Source organism: Chinchilla lanigera, unplaced genomic scaffold, assembly GCF_000276665.1.
Source record: "Chinchilla lanigera isolate Chin_1 unplaced genomic scaffold, ChiLan1.0 scaffold00125, whole genome shotgun sequence".
In the NCBI taxonomy this organism is placed as follows: domain Eukaryota; kingdom Metazoa; phylum Chordata; class Mammalia; order Rodentia; family Chinchillidae; genus Chinchilla; species Chinchilla lanigera.
Genome location: NW_004955526.1, coordinates 2,478,328 through 2,495,995, shown reverse-complemented (window position 1 = coordinate 2,495,995; position 17,668 = coordinate 2,478,328). Strand labels below are relative to the sequence as shown.

Genomic DNA, 17,668 nt, shown 5'->3' with positions numbered 1-17,668 from the left:
GTGTTGGGAACAGTGACATCAAGTTCAAGTTTGCCCTTTCCAGGTAATGTAGAGAGAGACAGTTCTCAAGCAATGGCATCAAGTGAACTTGTGCTCAATATATCTGTGCTTTTTAAAAAAACCCATGAAGCCTATCATTCTAATAGAATTTTTTTTTTTTTTTTTTTTTTTTTTGGTTTTTCTCCGGTACCGGGACCCGATCTCACCACCTTGCGCTTGCCAGGCAGGCGCTTTTGCCGCTGAGCTAAATCCCCAGCCCCTCTAATAGAATTTTGACACCATACACAGATTGTTCATGGCCTTTGATCTTTCTGTCAAAAACCAGCATAGCGAAATTGATGTTACTCAAGACAAAAACATCAATATTGTATTGTAAATAGGTCGATGAAATAAAGTAGAAATGCTGTTTAAAATGCTTAGATAAAATATTAATTACAAGTAGTAATTACAAACTGAAATCAGAAAGTAAAAATTCCACACGAGCAGAAGTGATTGTGCAGCTCCATTCATCTGTGAACCCCTCTAGGTAAATTCCACATTTTCATCACCTAATGTGAAAGCAAAAGCCTGTTGTAGTGTTGGACTTCAATTATATGAACCAAAAAATGTATTTACAAGATCGTGATCACAATTCATGTCTTCAGGGATTTTAGTTTATTTTAGCTATTGTAGCAGCTGCTCTGGTTACTGAGAAAATGATGGACATAAACTACTGGCCCTTCTTCAGCTTAAGCAATGGTAATGTCAACACATCAATTAACAGTAAAAGGACTGGGTTATCAAGGGTTGCATTAACTGGCTTACTGTAAAAGTTAAACTGATGTTTGTTTACATTTCTGGAAGGCAAATAGACCCTCTAATATATGCATAAGGACATGGACTGCACTTGATTAAAGTTTGGGCCACTTCTGTGTTCCTCAGATCTAGGTTTGGGACGTATCAGGGATGAGGGTCTCTGATCACTCAGACCCACTGCATTAGACAGAGGTCCTCTGCAGGCACAGCCGGCAGCAATGGTCTTTGCTCAGTTCAGCCACAACCTGCCCACTGCTGGGCATTTCAGCTGCAGTAATTATACAATTCCTACATAGAGTAAGACAGGATTTCCATACCTGTATTTTCTACTCTTTGTTGTTGTTGCTTTTGTTCTGTCCTTTGTCTGGATTGTGTATTCCTCAGGGTCACTTTCAATACTAAAGACAATTTCCGATTATCCACCAGATTGTACCTCCTTCATGCTAAACGTTGTTATTCCCTTCAGGGTGTCCCCACCCTTTTAGAGTCTGATGCACGCTACTTTTAACACAGTTTGTATTTTCTTCAGTTAAATTCAGCTGTTAAAAAAAAATACGCTAGTTCAGGCATGGCCACAGGTGTAAACACCTAGAATAAGAGATGCTGTCTTGCTCTTGTTCTCGATGTGCTCCTATTACATGAACTAATGCTGTCTCGGCTCTCTGGAAATCACACTACATCTCTAGCTCCCACTGAGACCAACATCAAACGAATGCCCGGAATCGTTGATATGTTTTCTTTAAATTCCTTCCAGGCACCTTTTATGTTTGTTTATTGATTTTATGTTGATTCTCATTTACTTTATTTTCCCAGATTTGGCCCAGTCTTCTACCTAGTAGAGATGTTTCTTAGTCTTGCTCTTAGCTTCTGTTATGTATTTCTCAGATTCATAAAATCTGCAAGTCTGATTTTCAGGGATTCCTCACTGATTCTTTAGAGTCATTCTGAAAACGCTTTTATAATAATAATTTAACACTCTTCTATAATACTCATTTTATGACCAATAAATAATTGAAAAGTGCTCAACATCACTGGCGATGAGAGAAATACAAATTCAGACACACCGAGGAAGAACTCCAGAAAGAATGGAGTGACAAATCATCAAGAAACCAAGTAATAAGAAATGCTACAAAATCTGCGGTGGTGGGGGAATGGGAGGGAGCCCTTCTAAATTGCTGTTGTGACTGTAAACTAGTGGGAACCACTATGGAAATCGGTACGAGATTCTTCAAAAAACTAAAATTAGAAATTCTATTTAATGCAGCTATTCCCGTCCCTATGCACCTTCCCCAAAGAGTTAAGGATATCATACTACAGTGATCCATGCATTCCCACATTTATTCCAGCACAGCCCATCATAGGTAAATCTTGAAAGCAGCATATATGTCCTCAACAAATGAATGGATAAAGAAAATGTGGTAATTATACACAATGGAGTGCTACTCTGCTATAAAGAGGGATAAATTTGAGTAATTTGTAGGAAAATGAGTTCACTTTGGGACCATAATATTCATGGAAATAAATCTGATGGACAAACTTAAGTATCACATAGCTTTTCTTAAGGACATACCCAAAGTATAAAACATTCATAGGGCAAAATAAAAGATAATATAAATAGGGGATCGATCCTTTACAGATGGAAAGGGGATCTAGAGGTGGAGGAAGGAGGGAGACAGGGAAGGGAAAAGAAGTAAAGAGGGTTAGGATGTGTCACGTACATTGACCAACTCAACAATGAAGATAAACATTACATAAAGCAAATACGTACTCATAAACACAAAAAATATAAAACTTGTTTGTAATAAAATTAAAGAGAAAATTTTACATTTTATATGATGCTTTTATAAATAAGTTTTCTTTCTAATAACCTTAGGAATTTTTGAACTTCATGAATACACAAATTTATGCCATATTTGTTAAAATTAAAATTTCATTTACTAAGGCATGTGTTTAGTTTTATATCAGGAACAATCTGCTAAAACCAGTTTTCATTAATAGATTCCTGGATTACACAGAAAGACCAAAAATTGCTTCTATTTATGACACTGTAGTGATTCAGAAAATACTTGGCATAATAGAATATGCTAGAGAAACCAAATAGAATTCAAAATAGACTCTGAATGCTTACAGGCTTTGGAAATGTTGAAGGATCATATAAGGTAACTGCTAATGGATAAAACCTAATGAGTGTGGAAAAATACCCATAAGGGACTTGTGCATGTCGTATGTATCCCACATGGCTTTGCAACTTACAGAAAATATGCGAGAACAATACATCGTTATATTGCCACTTGCCATGATGAAGTGTACACTGGCCTCCAAGCACAGGACTCCGAGCAGGGCTGTGTGTGCAATCTCATGTATGTCTTCAGGAAATCAGGTCAGGGAGCTTTGTTAACGGAGCCCCGGCTTGCTAACGCACAAGCTGTTCACTTATAACCAGGCCCTTTAGTAGATGCTGACTTAGGGTTAGTGGGACGTGAGAGCAGGTTGGGTTTTATGCCAAATTGTTGTCATGGTGATGGCAGTATGGGCTGGGGGATATTCCTGATACATTTTCCCTACAGGGAGTTTCTCTTTCAGTTAGAAGATATGGGAATACATGGTGATATTCACCCCAAGCCATGATAGCAAATTCATATTCTATAAATCCTGGTGGGGAAAACAAAAATGCCAGTAGTGGTTCACTATTTCTTCCTTATAATCATACTAATTAGGTGATAAATACTTTTATATTTACAGAATTCTCCATGTTTCTTAAAGTATTAATAATCTTAGTCATGTTTACTATGCAATTTCATCAAAGAAATTTCTACCAGTTTTATTTCTATTGAGAATTCTAAATGACTAATGATAACTAAAGCAGTGGAATGCATTACACTGCTATGTTTAAAGCACCTTGAATGCTCCCAACACAGTAAGTTAGTGCAGCCTTCATTCTAGTGTTAGCCTTTCTTCCAAGAACTTGTCTTCTGCTGCTTGGATTAAAATACTCTCTACAGCTCGCTCTGTGTTCTTTATAACATTCTAGTTTGGGGTATTTTCTAACTTCCTCTTTGTGAAGCTTGACTTTATCTCATCAACCAGAGTACTCTTTTTGCCCTCCTCAACATCTAAAGGTATCCATATGCACCTTCCTATACAGCATTTATTACTTTTCACTGTTAATCCGCAATAAACTCAGGCTTACATGAAAGCCACATAGTACTCATATCCTTTAGCCAATTTCCCCTAATGTTAATAACAGCATCATCAAAACAAAGGAATTAAAACATGCACAAAACTTTTAACTAAGCTCAAGTTTTCTTGGATATCATGAGTTTTCCCAGTGATGTTTGTTTTCTGTTCCAGTATTCAATTTAAGATCCCAGATTACATTTAATCATCTCCTTAGTCTCCTCCAAAGTACATGTCCATTTCTCAGCCATTCCTTTTCTTTCATGACTGTGACAACTTTTCACCTTGTAATATTCTTTCATCTGTACATGTTTATATCTCATTGTGCTGTAGGTTTCCCATAAGATTTGTCACTGTGACACATTTTTAATTCCCCTAAGTGTCTAGCAAATGGTAAGAGGTCAATGATTGCTACTTAACTACATGTCAGAAACAATTAGAAAAGAGAGTAAGGAAATAGATAAAATGAAATGTTGAGTTGTTGGTATAGTGCCTTTATGCCATTAGAAAAGTTAGAAAAACTAAGAAATTGTAAGACAGAAAACTCAGCATATAGTGTACCTGAGCCTGCTTGCTCTTGGTCCCTGGAACAGGATCCATTGGTGCCCTACTTTTCAGATGATCATGGCACAGGAAAACTGGTGACTAGCAGAAGGGCAGCCTTGGCCCCTGCATTTCACATGGCTTATCACTAGAACTCACAGTCAGTAGACCTCATGTTCGGAGGCAGTGGTAGAGTTATTATTCCCTATCTTTCTTACATCTTATTTTCTGCCCCATGGCTTTTTATTGAAAACTCTGAAGAGAATTCTGGTTTCCCTTCTTTGGGACTCTGAACTCCAGCTCGCCCCATTTTTGTTTTTTCCAACAAATGCCTGGAAAGTGTATTATTATGCCTCAGCCCATGATGCAACCCTGCACTAACCCAAGCTACTTGCTGCTGCCTGGATTTCCCCATGGTTATGATCATTCCACTACTATTGAGTCTGCACTTCGCATGAAGCCAGGAGACTCCTAATGTGAGTGCTGTATGCCTTTTGCACATTGTCAAACCAACTAAGTGTCCTCCTTAGCATTCTAGGCTTTCCTCCCTCCCCAACCGTGCCTACTGCTATGCCCAAGTACAGTTCACAATTGTGCATGCTATAGTTTAGATCTAAAATAAACCCCACAGTCTCATGTATGTAGAGGCTGGAGCTTTGGAAAGCTGACTGGATCACAAGGGTGCCACACTCATCAGTTTATCCATCCATGGATGAGTTCATGGGTGAGTGCACTGGTAGGAGGTGTGGGCGGCTGAAAGTAACTGGATGCTTGACTTGGAAGGGTGTATTCTTGGCACCAGCTCCTTCCTTCTCTCCCTGCTTCCTGGTTGCCACGTGATGAGAAGTTTTCCTCTACCATGCCCTTCTACCAGGCGATTTCTACCTTGGAGCCAGCCAACTGTGAGAGGACTGAATGCAATAAAATTGTAAGCCAAAATAAACCTGTTCCTTTACATTATGGGTGTTACAATGCTGTGAAGGTCCCTTGTTGCTCTTGCTACCTTATAGGCACCATGAACTGTCTTCTGTGATGCCCCTTTGCCCTGTGTTACCCTGCCTGGGAGCCAACTATGGACTGAACCTCTACAAACTGTGAGCCAAGTAAACCTCTCCCCCTTTAACTTTGGTTGTTGCGTATTTTGTCTCAGCAATGAGAATGGTCACTAAGACGCCCTCCTTCCTACTGGTCAGGCTGCACCTGTACTGTCCCTCCTCTGAAGCTTTGGCCTGCTGAAGAAGGTCTCCATCTCCTGGGGCCACAGAAGCTCTGCTTTGTTTGGAGGGACCTAATTACTGATATCTGAGAGAGGATATTTTTTAATTCCAATTCCACACTACATCATATTTACATCTTTCACAAACACTTTGAATTAACCTAACAGGATCAAGAACAACTGAACTGTTGTGCTTTAACTATAGTACTGCTGGATAATTTTTCATTTTCTTTGCAAGGCCTTCCACAAAAGGGAAACATGCCAACTAGGGTCCCTCCCACAGAGGTGTTTGGACATTAGACTTAATAAAGCATGAAGAACTCATTAATAAACAATGTTCTACTAGGTTAACAAATAAAGCCAAATGCATTGGATAGACCTGGAAGTAAATCAAATCGTACATGCAACCACGTGACTTGTTAACTTCCAGCAGGCTCTCTGCAGCACCCTGACAAAGCCCAATAGAACAATACACAGATAAAACCAGAAGATCATAAATATATGACACCTCTAGCTATGGTACAGATGTTATCTATCTATCTGTCTATCTATCTATCTATCATCTATTACACTCTATGAGACCTTAATAGTAATGTTGATGCAGTGGCATTTCAATGGTAGTTTTGATCTCTGCTAAGACAATTTCACTCATCAATGTTTACACAATGGCAGACATACTTATATTCTGTCATCTCATATCCTGTGTCCTATTATCTATAGTAAGTTGACAAGAATGAACTAGACAATAAGGTAATGTGTGCAGGTTGGTTAGTCCATTTAGAGAAAATCATTTATTCAGCTAAAATGGTTTCTGATGAACTTTCTAGTAGTCTGACCCAAAGAACCTTCAAGAGTATTCAGAAAATAAAACGAACAGTCTTCCCTTTAGAAAAAGATAAAACAAAAAACTAAACTGCAGTGTTCATAAAGAATAGTGACCTGGATTTGGAAGTATACATGATTTTAGGTGGAGAGAGCCTAGAATGGGGAGGGTTCTGGGGTGGCAGGTGGGGGCGGTTAGGGTAGTTCAAGAAGGCCACTTTCTCGGTGGTGCTGCAGTGCTGACCCCAGCTCTGTCTTCACCGAGCTCTTCTCATGGTTGTAAACCAGTGGGCATCTGCCCAGTTTCAGTTCAGCGTGACTCACTCCAGCTGCTTGACAGTCTGGAGAGACACAGCCTCCTACTGCATGCTACTGGAACTGACCACATCCTCCACTGACTAAGGCTTCTGCACAAAATCAACCACCATGCAATAAGATACAACCGTTTCCAGGCAGTGTTTGGATGAAACAACTTGCTGGGTGGGTTCAATTTCAATATAGAGGCCTTGCCAAGCATGCCCATATGCACAGATTTGCACATCTTGCCAAACCTTTTATGTGGTTATGATGACAGTGCCATTAGGTTGTTATTTACACCCTATTCCAAAACTGCAGGTTTAAGGCAACCATTCTCCTGAGAATGAACGTTTTCTATTAAACAGTACTTGCACATTTTCACTTTCTGTATCCTTATGCACACACACGTGCACTCTACAGTTACATGATTATGTGAAGTTATGTATGTGCAGTCTCTTTTTCAAGTTAAGGGAAATAATGAAAATAAAGGAGCAATCAGGTGTACAGTGCTGCATGATGAGATTTTGTATTTGAAAAACAGGCATGTTGAATAGTAAAAATTAAGGTAGACTATATTCATTGAGACTTACAAAATACTTTACACAAATCAACTCGTAATTCCAATAGTCCTATGATGCTGGCAATATTATCACCTGCATTTTATAGAAAAGGAAATTGAAATTTAGCATATTGAAGGTACCCAAGCTATTAAGTTGCAGAAGACTTGAATTTAGGCATTTTGATTCCAGAGTTTACATTTGTAATTATTATTTTATATCACCTTGTATGTTATCAGGAAATCCAACCGTAGATGGCTATACCACTGTCCAGAAAAAAAATGGGCCTTTCTTTTCCCTCACCTCCTTGAATTAAAATGAGTTCAAGGTCAGCTTAAAAGCATAATACCATAAAAATAGCATTTCATTTTGTTACCTAAACAACTAAGCTCTTCTGGCTTCAATGACAAATCTGTTTGTTATTTATCCAAAACTATATATGGTTGTGCATAATTCTCTTTAGAAACTAAATAATACAACAAATCTCAATGTTAAAAATTGTGCTTTTTTTGAAAAGGGGAAACTTTGGTTGAAAGGGTGCTAATCTCATCAGCAGCTGTGGAATTCTGAAGGCAAAATGTGGCTTCCTAATGAACTAGGCATGAGCTGGGAATTAGACAATGTGAATGAATGGGAAAAGCAATATGCTGATTTGGCCTGGCCTAAGAATAGTAATGTTTGATCTCTGTTATGAATCAAGCACCTAACTTCATGGACTTATGTCCAAAAGTCTAAACCATCAGGAAATACATTCTAACAAAGCATGAGTAAGACTTTTTTTTGTTTGATGCCTGATTTTTTGCTTAGCTGCTGCATGCACTAAACTTATTTACATAAAAAATGTAAAAGGAGAATTTATAATGGTTATGTCAATCCATATAGAAATTTCTATTTATTATTAACTCTTCTGTGAGTTGACTTCTTATGTCTCTGTGTTTTATTTCTCCCAAAAGATTGAGGCTGTATTTAATATTTCTTTGTTATCCTTGGAGTGGTAAGTAGAATGTTTTAAAAACAATTCTACTTTTCATAGTGAATGACTTATTATGCAAGCCTAAACTCCACACAAAAAGGTATAAATGCAAATACTCATTCACAATAAATGTGGTTCCCCCAGGCACTGTTTCTACCTTGTAAGTATTTGGATATTATACTGCATTATACTGTCTGTCAAGCCATACTTCCAGGCACATTATTTTTATTCTTTCCAATTTACATAATGTGTGAAAAGACAATGAAAGGCAAAGGTACATTCACCGTTACTCAGCCCAAGTGGCAGGCTGTGACACTCTTGGATCACACAGGGTTAGACAGAGGGGATGTGTGGCTCACCAGTCTGCTTGCTGAACAGAGGGCAATTCATGTATGAGGTGATTAAAAATGGGGGCGAAACGCTCCTTTGGGGAAAATATGCAAAAAAACATTGCCTTCGAAATCACATCCATATTCATAGGGGAAAGGAGAAGGAAAGCAAGCATAGACATTTCTAAGGATATCACTACAGGCTTCAGCAAAATGAATTCAATCAATCAAAAATAAACACAAATTAGTTATTTTCATAGCCTTTCTATAATTGGAAATCTGAAATACATTAGCACTGTATATTCAACATCTTTTTATTATTGAAAATAATAAATACTTAGTTTAATGAGCATCATGCTAGAATACTAACAGTCATCACATTAATACAAGTCAGATGTAGTTTAAATTATAATTTTCAATTTATTTTAGTTATTAACAGAAAACATTAAATGAACAATGCCAGGGATAAAGAAACAAACACAAGATCTATTTTTAAACTTCCTAGTCTTAAAGTCTTACAGGATGTATAGACGTACAACAGAGAAAGTATAACTGGGTGAGTTATTTATATTTCTACTTCTTTTACTATCAGACAGAATCACAAAACCCTGAAAAGTGCACAAAATACTCAGTAAGTCTTTCGGACCTTGGGTGCTTACAGCTGTTTTCCAAAATCATTCTCATTAATAATTTGGAGCCCTTTACCTAATATTATACATATGTTAAAATTTACTTAACATTAAAATATATTGGCATAATAAATAGCATGTCTGGAAATACACATGGAAATTCTACTCTACACAAGAAACCCCAATCTTTCACTAGGATAAAGCCACATTTATAGCCTTCATTTCAAGGAAAATTTGAATTCATTTATAAGAACCAAATATACAGTATTTTAAGATATATTATAATGCTTAAACTAAAAACTATCTTTGAAAATAAAGTAATACTGCTTTGTCTAATTTTTCTTGCATATAAAACTTCCTGGGCTTAGCAGTCTTTACATTTTTCTTTGTGTTTTGAATATATTACTCCTCTGTCCTATTAAATCTACTGAAATTATTTTCCAGTGAGTTATATAATTTTCCCTTATGAGGGTTCTGGGAGTTTTCATATGACTCTCTATCATTTCCTAGGAGCTCTGAGGAATACAGGGCACAGATGTTACTTAAGCTGTTTTCTAAACTCAGCACTTTACTAATTTTCTACTCTCATAATTCATTGAAAAATAACAGTTGTATTTCATTTGTGCCATATACATTAGTAAGTAGGCAATTTCATGGCTTTCTAAGAATTTCACTTATTTTTCAAAGAAAAAATAATCTCAAAAAAAATCATCCTCCTAAAAAGTGAGATTTCAGGATTGCAAGGAAGTTATTAAATAGTTTCTGGAGCTGTGTATCATGGCACATGCCTATATTCTCAGCATCCTGGGAGGCTGAGACAGGAGAATTGGATGTTAGAGGCCAGCCTGGGCAACTTAATGACTTAGCAAGACTTTGTCTCAAGACAAAAGAAGGACTGGGGACACAGCTTGGTGTGAAGGCCCTGAGTTCAATCTCCAGTGCCACCAAACAAACAAAAATAAAATAAAATTTAAACGTTCTGAGAGCTGAGGTCTGCTCACTAATCAATCACTGTATGAAATTTAAAGAGATGGGCAATTCTCTTTCCTTCAAAGTGGAACATTACTTTGCAGGCACACAATGGAAAACCTCAGGCAGGTGACTGTACTGAGAAGCAGACAGGGCTGGGACATACGAGCGAGCGTGGACGCCTGTATTGTTTTACTAGTACCTGGATCCTCGGACCTGAACACATCATTAAACCTGCACAAAACACTTCCCCTGGGGGCAGATTCTACCTGTAAACAAAATCGGACTGCAATTTCCGGGATCACTCATTTCACACAGGCTCTGATTCTTCAGCAGCAACAATGAAGCACATAGTAATTGAACAAAGTGGTATTCTAAAAGGAACCTAATTAAGGATGAAGGTAAGTTATTTTTAAAAACATATATTCAAATTTAGAGAACAGTTTTCATGTTTTTGAGAAGAAACTAAGAATTTTGCTCAATAGTTGCATAACTAGATACTTCGGAAGTGCACATAAACTTGACTGATGCTTGTATCATTTTGAACTGATTAGGTGTTGCTTAACATCACTGGCAAAAATTAAGTTACATTGATACTATTATATTATAAAATTGTTCCATGAGGTTTTTTGGGTGTTTTGGTGGTGCTGGGGATCAAACCAAGGATCTTGTGTGTGTGAGGTAAGAACTCTACCACTCTGAACCACAGCCCCGCCCCTCCATGAGTTCTGAACTATCAGAAAAAAGAAAGAAATTTTAAATTGATGTTCTTCATTGTCTGACCCCTTTGGAAGTCCCAGAGCACTACTTGAACAGCTGTCCATTATAAAACTTACAATAAAACTCAGGAACAGACCTTAAGGCTAAAGTTGGTCACTGTGCAGTTGACTGCTTTAATTGGGGAAACTCAGGTAAGAATGTGAGGTATGAACATGAACACAGAGAAGCTTATCACTAAACAAAGAAAACTTCCACAATAGCAATAATGACTGGCCTTGGAATCTAACTCACATTTTTTGATTTCAAGACAACCAGACTCAACACAGGAAGGCATCTGGCAAGAAAGCTGATGCAAACAGTACCAGATCTGACCCATTTCTCACAGCCTGTTATATTGTTCCTTATCCACCTCACCTATTTATGTTTTCTTTCTTTTCATACATTGTGATACTACACAACCCACTTACATACTTCTTATAATTTTTTTGTATTTTCTGTCATACCCCAACAGAATGTTATAGAAATAGATTTGTTTTGGTTTATTTTATTCAATAATGCACCTCAAGTTCTAGGAATATGCTGGCATATAATCGTTATTAACTCTATGTGTTTGCCTTGCTGAATGAATGAAAACACAACTATGCATTGAATTCTAATGTATCCAGGGACTGATTTTGATCTTAAGCTGAGAACACTGCACAATGCATAAAAATTTCACTTCTTAGACAAGAACACCTATCAGGTCAGCATAACTTATAAAGTTCATATTGAGCTGGGCTGGACGTTTACTCTTCTTGTTAAGAAAAGCAATCAGTGCAACTGGCAATGTTGGTCAGACACAGTGACAATGTGGTTGCCATGGTGCAGAGCAGAGGTACTCTACTTGTGAAAGAACAATGTCAGGAAAGGGTAAAGCAAGTCATCACCTTAGCAGGGTCATGGAGATAGGGCAGTGTGTTTATAGAAAGTTGCTTCTCACACCCATCGTATTCATTTGACTTCAACCAATATGTTAGAACTGACTTCTAGAATTTATTTACTCAAAGGCTAAGACCAATGTCCTAGTGACCTGCTTTACAGTAGATTACATAGTTTAAGTCTTGTTTTACAGATATAGTATTCTAGTGGGAATAGACAAAAAGTAAAAAGAGCAACCTTTACTTCAAACAATGTAAGGGAAGTGAGGTTCATATGATTGAGAGCTGGCAGAGAGAAAGAAATTAAACTGGAAGAAATGTATGTGAATTAGAAAGAGTGTGCTAAGTAGAAAAATGCTACTGTGAAATACAATAGGTTCACTGAATTTTTTTCTGAAGTAATATATAATAAAGGACAATGTACTAAATTATCATTTTTGAATATTTTCCCCTTTCATTTTAATAGGAATGTCACACACCAACATACATGACACTTCTTCATAGTTTTAGGTCAAAAGAAATAAGCTTTTTCCTTCATAATTTTTATGCTCTACAAAGTTTGCCATCATAAACCATTTTGTGTTTACTACAAATAGGTATTACATTAGAGAAGCAATTCAATTGTATTCCATTTCACTTGTAAAGCTAAGCTGCTTTGCATTATAAGATGAGTTAATAGGACTGTATCTGAAGGATGTGTTTCCAGGACCTGAAGTTATCTCCTTGTTTCTTATGGAACTTATGAGTCTGAAAAGTGAAGGCCAGAACCCTGCTGTGCGGAGGATAGGAAAATTATTATAATCTGCATTCCTAATTTAAATGAAAATTTTTGCTCAGCAGAAACCTCTTGAGTGCAAAACTCTGAAATTATATCCTGCTGTTGAGAAGACCTGTTTGGAGTGGGAGGAGCCTGAACATTCCAATTTTATTCAAAAATAAATTTTATGCATACATTTATCACCTTTGTGGAAGCTTGATGTCTCCTTTTCAAAGAGAGAGGTAACTTTTAATCACTTTTTGCAGACAATGAAAAAAAATGATTAAGTGAGTACTCACTTTCGGGTTACTACTTAGTTCTAATTGTGGGAGGTGGGGTCCTGAGGATTGAACCTAAGGGCACTCTCCTACTGAACCACATCACCAGCCCTTTTTTATTTTGAGACAGATTCTTGGTAAGATGCCCAAGACAGCCTTGAACTTGTGATCTTCTCTCCTCAGCTTCTTAAGTAGCTGGGATTACTAGTGTTTACCAGCATGACCAGCAGAAATACTTTGTCTAAAAGATAAATTTCTATATAAATGTTTTGAATTAATAGAGTGACAACTTTTTAGACTTATTTTACACATCAGAAAGACTACTTCTATTTCTTGGGATGTTATTAGAAGTTAAACATATTTATTGAACAAACCGTTAAGGTAGCTCAAAAAGCTATTATTTATTCATGATTATATACACTCATTATGTATTTTATCCATCACTACTCTTCCCAGACTCCTTCTTTTCTCCTAGCTAATACATTCCAAACCTGAATTTCATCTTTCTGACATAAATATTTTTAACTCCTAGTTTTTTAGGAGTTGAAAAACTCCTACTAGTTTTTTTTACGTGTTGTATTTGTCTAGTATATCTTTGCTTATGTTTTCATTTTCAGTTTTTGAATAACTTGGTTTTGGTTGTATCACTGATTTTGTAGTGTGACACAATCTGAAAATATTTCACTTTAAAGAAATGAGTGTATTTCTTTATTTTTATTGATATGAAAGACGACCAAGATACTCTGTCATAGTATTTTTAAGTTTTCTGTCAAAAGTTTAGAAAAACTCTTTCACCGTGTGTCCTTGCTGTTTGTAGCTTTTAGAAATATTACAGAGGGAAGGCCTAGTATGTAACAACTTCATATAACAATTTTGATTGTTTATATATTTAGGATATTTATTATCTTTCTATTAATAGTTAGGAAACATGGCATTTCTTCTCTTTTCCTCTCATGCTTTACCAGCTAATGTTAGATAATGCTGGTGCTTTTCTAAATATCTTTATTTGTACTTTTAAACATGTGCACATCCATAATTTGATTGTCAGATTAAACCTTAGTATATTGAGAAGAGAGCAATCAGCTCACCTCCTTTGAGCACGTACTTCTTTCTGCTGCGCCCTCCTAATCCGTGTTAGTTGTTTTAGCTCCACTGTCAGGACGTTACACTTTTGTCTACAGCCCACTGCACTCATTTATATATTTACTTTAGATTTAGCTCTAGAGGTGCATACACAGAGTGCTCAGTCAGTTCTTTGGAAGATGCTTTTGCATCTTTTCCTTCACTGGGTGCAGTTTTTCCTCTCGGTGTTGTTTCACAAAAGGGTTCAGGACAGCATTTCCGAGCTCCTCTATGCACAGAGTGCTTGCCTCTGCCCTTTGTACCTTGACGGGAGTTAGGCTGGCCATAAAACCACTGATGCACAGTTTCTTCCCATAAACAATGGACAATTCATTATCTTCCCGAGCATTCTGTTCACTGTTTTAAATGTCTCAACTGTTACAATTTTTTGGAAGCTTTAAAAAAATTCATCTTCTTGTAAACTTCTAATAGAGTAGCCTTTGGTCTCTTCTATATAAAAACTTTTAAATAATTCTCTTTTCCAGAACAAGAACAAGGGATTGAAGAAAAGTGCCAAGGCCACCGTAGCTCCACAGCACCTTCTTAGACTGAAAGTTGGTTGGTGCGATTGGTGCCAATCAGTTCACTCTCCTTAGCATCCTGGGCATTCCTCACAGAGCCCCTACAAGTAAGTTAGTTACCACTTCAGAGCCGCTGGGACCACTGGAATCCTCTGACACAATAACAATATGTAATGTAACAGCCACTGTTAATTCCTACCATTTTGTTTTGAAACCCTGTATTATTTGTATTGTTTTTGTGGGGTTTTGCCTATGTTGTTGATGTTGCTGTTATTTTGATATTGTTTTTCATTCTCTTTAAAATTAAAACAAGGCATTATTTTAGGATAAAAAAACTGAGGTGCAGGGAGAGGAGCAGAGATTTCCCCAAGGTCAGGTCACTACTGGGAGGCTGAGTCAGACCGGGAACTCCAGTGACTTCCAGGCTAGCGCTCTTCCCATTCACCGTCCTCAACACTATGAGAATGAGAGATGCGCCACTGCACTAACGTGACTCATAAAAATTCACCTCATGTCCAGTAATTGTTCCTTCCTTCCAGAGGAGTATTTGGAATAAGAAATGACACACCCAGGGTAGCTGTATCACAGAACTTTAATGGGTTTGCTGTTAAGTATGTAACTTGTCACTTTTATGTGTTTCTTAAGACTGAGAAACTTTAGATAAACGCAGATTTAGTTTTCTTACCTCCAGCTCTCTACACCATTATTCTGAGCTGAAATTACACAGTTTATGCTTAAGACATAAGGGCCAGGCTCTAGCTCCAAACATACCACCCACTCTAACAGCAGAATCTGGACCTGAAAACCCATTAACCAATATTATCATTAAACTAAAGAGCTAATTACTTTGGATTTGTGCAGAATGAACAAAATGATAGGCCAACCACAGCTGGTTGTAATAATGGTGAGACCAACCATATGTTACACTAGAGATTTAAGAATGAAGACATATCAGCACTACTAGAACCAAATGCCAAACTAGTATAATCAGAAATATTGTGGAAGCACGTTGGAATTATCAGATCCATGAAATGAGTGTTTTCAAGGAATTAACTGTTATAATTTGAAATTAGTGTTTAATCAAAGTGGAAATGGAGAACTTTGTTCTACTGTAATGTTCTACAAGTGAAGAACTTTATCTAAAAATTGTTTTGATTTGATTTGAAATAGCATTCTCATAGTCACATAAGTCTAACCAGACACAAGAGGCTTGTTTTAGGCTATTTTAAATGACCATTAGAAGGACTCCTCCTTATAGCTTTAAAAAGCTAATTTTCCAGGGGCTGGGGATTTAGCTCAGCGGCAAAAGTGCCTGCCTGGCAAGCGCAAGGTCGTGAGTTCGGTTCCCGGTACCGGAGAAAACCCAAAAAAAAAAAAAGCTAATTTTCCAGATAACTGAATATTTTCCCAATTCTATAGAAGTATTTTAAATTTACATTAAAATACATCTTTTAGAAAAACATTAATAAACCTGAGAGGCAGTAAGAATTCAGTCATGGTTTTATTAATTGAAGCTAAATAATATTTTGATTCCATAATATTAAATATTTGATGAAATGATCTTTTGATTCCTTTAAATTTTCTACCTACGATTTTCTAATTGTTTTTAAGTAAAAACAGGACACATCATAAGGTGGTTTTGTAACTTCTTGTATTCATGATTATATATTATGAACATTTTCCAACATTATCACACTTTTATTATATAAATTTACTAGATTCCTAACTTGTTGAGAAAAAATGATTTTTATCTTTTTGTATCTCACAGATTTCATTATCGTACCATTCCATGATAACACTAATACTTTCAAGACCTTTTGGCATACCTAAGTCCATTCTCTTCAAACTGATGGCCTCAGTTGGCTCTACTATTCTAAAGCTGCCTTACTGTTAGCTCTTTTTCTCTCTCAATATTAGATTTCCAAATAAAGCTGACCAAACCTGAATTAAAACCAAGTTTGTTGGATCAATGACATGAAAGATTAACAAATGACAACTATTAATTAATAGCTTTAAATTCATTTACACTTATAAGTACTTAGACAATCCTTTTCTTCATTTCTTCAACCTTCTTAGAGAAAAATTTTCTCCTACCTTCCTTACCCAAGAAATCAGTATTAAAAACACTTGCTTAGCTTCTTCTTGTTGAATCATACCTGATGAAATTACTGTTTCTTGTTCTTTGTCTTAGGACTTCTGTATGAAAAACTTGGGAGAAAGAAGAGCTATTACACATGATGGGAACAGACTGCAGGATCTCAGTGGCCCATTTCTGCTCTACAATGCTGTACTTCTATCGTTCTATAAAGGTTCTCCAATTTGTTCTTTTGTTGTATATTTTACTTGCTGAGAACTGAAAGCTGCTCCCTCAGGCTCCTTGACACAGGGCTGTAACTTTTCTTTAGGGAACCACAATTTAAGAACAGGGTCTGAAAAACATGCCTGGGGCAATAACAGGAACTCATTGGAAGGCTCAATTCCATTCTCTCCCCACCTGCTCCTCCGCAAGGCCAGGGAAAAAGAAGGCAAAGAAGAAAGAAAGAGGTGAGGAAGGAGAGAGACAAAATAAAAAAAGTAATTTCTATGCTTCTCTGAAACTGAAGTTACATTAGAGCTTTCTTAAGTCTTATTTAGAGAACTTATTCAACCATAAACTTATGTTCTATAAATTCTAGGACTTTATGATGTGTATCACAAAGTTTAGAATTTTATGTTCGGATATGGCAATTCTGAGAACAACTGTGAAAATAAATCCATGTGAGACTCTTACTACTATTAATCCAGTTCTGTGAATCTTTAAATTCTATTACATGAAATACACTCCATCTTATTTCATGCCTATCACTATATTCCATTTTCTACTTATAATACTAATAGCTACTATGTGTACCTAACTGACACTACAGGGATATAGTTTTTGATGAAGGTCTAATTTTTGTCTTTCATATTTTATGGACATGAAATATGACATATTCTGAAGTAGTGCATACAAAGACTGACAGAGACACACAGAGAGAAAAATGTCTGTAAGCCTGATATTCAACCA

General features: G+C 36.7%; 1 protein-coding gene across 5 annotated transcripts in view; it reads right to left on the bottom strand.

Moving 5' to 3' along the window:
* Positions 1-17,668, bottom strand: part of Hs3st5 (heparan sulfate (glucosamine) 3-O-sulfotransferase 5) — a 233,809-nt gene that overhangs the window by 156,030 nt on the left and 60,111 nt on the right. The window contains exon 2 of one of the 5 annotated variants that reach the window (XM_013507349.1): positions 1,113-1,334. The exons of the other annotated variants lie outside the window; for them this stretch is intronic. The gene's annotated coding sequence lies outside the window, so the exon portion shown is untranslated. The remainder of the gene's footprint in view (positions 1-1,112; positions 1,335-17,668) is intronic. 5 annotated transcript variants of the gene reach the window in all.